Consider the following 4,645-nt stretch of genomic DNA (forward strand, 5'->3'; position numbering starts at 1 on the left):
AATATGGAAAACTAAACGGGGGATTTGGAAATCAACGGTAACAAGTAGCCAAACTTGAATGCTTGAGAATAGAATACAAACACTAGGACTGTGTTACCCCTAGCTTCTTAACTCCATAAGTTTCTCGTACTAGATCCATCTAACCCACTGCTCTATATACAAAGTTGACAAGCTATGTACTATCAACCGTCTTATGAACATGTTGATAAATCTCACCCTTCACCTTATGAGTCTCAGGGTGTCTCCTTATTGTAATGTCCTTTTCCTAATCTCAAACTCCCTTGTGAGGACGTCTCAAATACATAAAATACCCAAGCTTCTACAGTAGCTTGGGAGCAATTAATATGAAGAAAATTTCAATAAACGCAACTACAATAGAACAGATGAATCTCCCACTTCCCTTACATAGTTAATCCACTAGGGTTCTCACAACCCTAGTCAAGAAAATTAGCCGCTCATGTTCATGCAACAATCCATGATAATCAATGAATGAGACATGTAATTAATTGCACAATAATGAGATAGTAAAGTCTAGAATCTCCAATTGAATACGAAACCAAAAATCCAAGAACAGTTGTATCAATGATTTAAGTATGTGAAAGTATGTAGAAAATTATGAAAAGTGTTTACATAATAAATACATAACCTTAGGGTTTGTCTCAAAATAACAAAGAAATCCTAGTTAAAATAGAATAGGAAAACTAGGTCGACAGTGGTCACATCTCTGCCAACGAGTCATTATGTATCCTTACGACTCACTGGCTATTGTCATATCTCTTTAGTGGCTATGAATTATACAGTCACATTATAAGTTATATGTTGCTAGTTGTAGTCACTATAGTATCTCCTCTTCCTCAGGTCACTTGGGTCTATGGTCTTTACGACTCCTCACCAAAAGTCGTACTTAGACATTATGACTCATAGTTTTCACTTGTAGCTACTGAAGCCTCAAACTTCAATTCTTCAGAATCTAGTCACCCTATGATTTTCTACTATAAGCCGTAGTAGACTTTATGACTCGAAGCCTTTCATTACAAATTGGGATATGAGCTGTAAGGTGACTTGATAACTCATAGCCTAGCCAGTATCTTACTTTTTGGGAGTACTTTCTTCCATTTTTCAGTCCATTCCACTTCCTACCTAATTTCCCTGCAAAATATATAAATACCCATTATATCTAACGAAAGAACCTGAATTAATGCATAATTTCACCATTTTAAGCATCAAATGTGCCATGTTTCCATGGAACATCAACACCCTCAACTTAGAACATTTGCATGTCCTCAAGCAAAACACAAAACCAAAACACAAATGTTAAACAAACATGATTCTTAAACAGAAAGATCCTCAGATACCATTGGCAATCAATTTTTCATTTTAGTTCACACATATGACCCCCCCTTCTATTTTTAACTTTTCAAGGACCCAACTATGTATATCGATTTGGTACGACGCGGTGACAAAAAGGAATTCAATGATAGCATTACATTAGCAACGTACAAAGAGGCGTAGATACAATTTAAACTAACCGCATAGATAAGTAATCTAACAATGCAATTCCCTTACCCTCTCAATCAAAGAAGTCCCTTTTACTCAGATAGATCAACATTTTTATCAAGGGATGGTCAAGAGATGCTCACACTCACAAAGAACTTTTACTCAGTGTACACAGAATGCTATAGATTGCCCTTATGTTCTATACCTCAATTTTTGGACAGTCAGGTTAGGATCACTTATAGGGCTTTATTCGGCTTATAACATAGGTTTGGGGATGGTATGATATTTTTGAGAAATTTTGAGCGACTAAGCCTCCCTAACACTACGATTACTTTGGACCCCACTTATTTCCAACTTTTCTTTCACTCCTCCCTTATTTTTCCTATTTTAATCTTTTTCTACTTGTTCGGACTAGGTGTGGTTTCTTATTTTTTTTCTTTCAAAATTTTCTTTTCTTGATCTTTTTCTATTTTTCCAGTTTTCTCACTTTTATTTTTCTACCACACCCAACCTTACTTTTTTCTATTAACACACTTTCTTTATACCTGCTATATACTATGTACCCTTAGGATAGCCACCCTCAACTTAGGTGATTTGCCTGAGTTGAGGTGCACAGTATCCCAAGAGGACCAAGGCCAAAATAGGTTCGTTGTAGTTTAAACAGAAAGGTGAATTGGTGTAAAAAATATAGGTATATTAAGGATCAAAGATTAGGATCAACGGACTCATATATCATTTGGTTTGGGAAATATAGGCTAAAGGAGACTAATAACAAAAATGGCCTGTGATCATCTCCTAACCGACCACCCTAGAACCTAGGCAAGAGCAACCAGGAAAGTTCTGGATTCCATATACACCGGTAACTAAGTGATGCCTCACATACACATCGTATAGGGTCACATTGCTTGATACATATTATCCATTTATGCAATTGTTTGCCATAGTTGTTTCATCCCTAATTCTAATTCCATTATCAAATCCACAATAGTCCTTAAAATGCACATATCACATAGTTATCAAAATTTTAAGAGGGGTATCCTTCAAACAAAAGAATTTCAGCACCAAATATTAGTCAAAACATATTCACTTCCTTGGCTAAAAATATTTCCCTAGTTGAGCATCACACAACATAAAGACGCCACACAAAACAAAACTTTTATTCAAACATGCCAGTTTTGCGTTCAAACCACATTCGACAGGAAAAGAAACATGACAACAATAACTCGCGGTGGCTATACGGTACACCCTCACCCTTATCTTAATACTTATGCACTGTCCCTACTGCATATAGCAGTGTAAAAAAAAGGGGCTAAGACATACCTGGGCACACTAGGCATCGAATAAAGCATCATTAGCATGGGGGCCCTAAGACCGGGCCCTACTCTCATCAATAGTGGTCCCAACAACCGTTGGGACCTCCTCAGTAATCATTGCACTAGTGGTGGCTGGTACACTCAGTGTTGGATTAGGGAGTAGGGTCATACAGCCTCATTCTATTTCAAACTACTCGCCCCTATAGCCATCTGGCAGACCCTTACCTCCCAGCCCGTCTCACTCTGCTCACTCATTATTTTTGTCGCCTTAATATTTTTTTCTTCTGTGCTTCATCTCTTTCTTTCTTGTTCTTCCTTCTCTTCCTTTCTTCTTTTTCAACTTCAGCATTACCCTCGGGGATCGAATCATCAACACCCAAGATATTTTTGACTTCTTTTTCTATCTAGATCTTCTTAATGATCGGGATGGAGTAAACCAGCCACTCATGTAATTCATTGATTAAATTCTGCAACTCTTCTATCTCAGTCACCCTCAAGTTGTCATGCAATTTGTTGCTCAAAATTGTCAAATCTTATCTAAAGCATCCTGTTTGTTCTAGTATCCTCTTATAAACCCAGGGTTGAACTACCTTCTCCATTAATCGTATCTTTATATCCACGATGCTCAATCTTTTTATTATGTTGGTTATGAAAGACTACAGCACTATTATATAGCCAGCCAGAACTGACCTGGATGTGGATGGTCTCGGTGCTGCAGTTGGAGGTAGAGTAGGGGTACTGGAGGTACCAGCTACATCAAAAGGATGGGGCTCAAATGGCCTAGTCTCATCAGGAATGTCACCTATATGGGTGAATCCAATAGTATCAGTACTCAAATCTTTATTCCAAAGTGCATCAGCTAATAAAGTTGCTCCTTGCTTAGCCTACTTGGACATAGGGTTTGCAGCATTACGAATCAATCGTAAGTCCGTGATGTTCTTTGGATCAATGAATTTATCCACATTCATAAGTTCTAGCACACCAGCCTCCAAGCATATTTGCATCAATAAGCACAGGAATTCTAAAACCACATTATTACTAACCGCCCTATCACGAATCTCTCATGCAATAAACTAGCCTACATCAAAATCATACCCTGCCATGATTTTGTCTATCAATGTTTTATGGACTAGATTGATCATGTTGTCCTCAGTTGTGGGGCACAGTCTATTTCTAGCAAGTTGCTACCATGCTTTTACCAAAAAATTCAAAGAGCCTTTAATAATTTGATGTCTATTCACTCCCGGACCACTAACTACCCAACTAGTAGCTTCTTTATTCCCAAGGATAATACCATCCATCCATTGGAAGTGTGTCATCTTATCATTAGTTCCCACACAGTAATTAATTTTGGTAGTACTCACTGGTGGTTCAAAATCTAGTCCATGCAATATACTAGAAATAGTCTTCGAGGAGATGTTCACCCGCACTCCTCTAATAGTCAGGGAATTTAGTGGTTTACCACCCTTATACAACTGTCCCTATGGGTATAACCACTTAATATCCCCTTGGTATGTCACATAGAACTCCCGCACTAATACGGAGCTAAATTTTCTAGAAGTTGTAGTCATCCACTGGAAGTAGTGCTATTGGAATTGGGCCTCAACTTAAGACATTTCAAACATGCCTCTAGTTGTCAAACTTCTCTCAAGATATATCCCCCTATTAGGATTTTCAGTTGATAGGTTTATTACTATCTATACATTATATGTGGCCTCCATTCCAAGATACCCCCACCTTTCAACAGTGGGCACCAGAGCAGACTCTATAAATATTGGAGGCTGAGGTTGTAATGATGGTAGTTGAACATCGATGGAAGTAACTTTCTCCTCACT

At 37.9% G+C, this 4,645-nt stretch overlaps 1 long non-coding RNA gene across 1 annotated transcript; it reads right to left on the reverse strand.

Moving 5' to 3' along the window:
- Positions 1-606: 606 nt before the first annotated feature.
- LOC124895986 lies at positions 607-4,164 on the reverse strand. Its single transcript, XR_007052297.1, has 2 exons — positions 2,818-4,164; positions 607-1,149 (listed from the first exon to the last, which is right to left on the reverse strand). It is a non-coding gene; the product is annotated as an uncharacterized LOC124895986 (long non-coding RNA).
- Positions 4,165-4,645: the final 481 nt, after the last annotated feature.

The sequence above is a fragment of the Capsicum annuum genome, chromosome 1, assembly GCF_002878395.1.
Source record: "Capsicum annuum cultivar UCD-10X-F1 chromosome 1, UCD10Xv1.1, whole genome shotgun sequence".
NCBI lineage: Eukaryota > Viridiplantae > Streptophyta > Magnoliopsida > Solanales > Solanaceae > Capsicum > Capsicum annuum.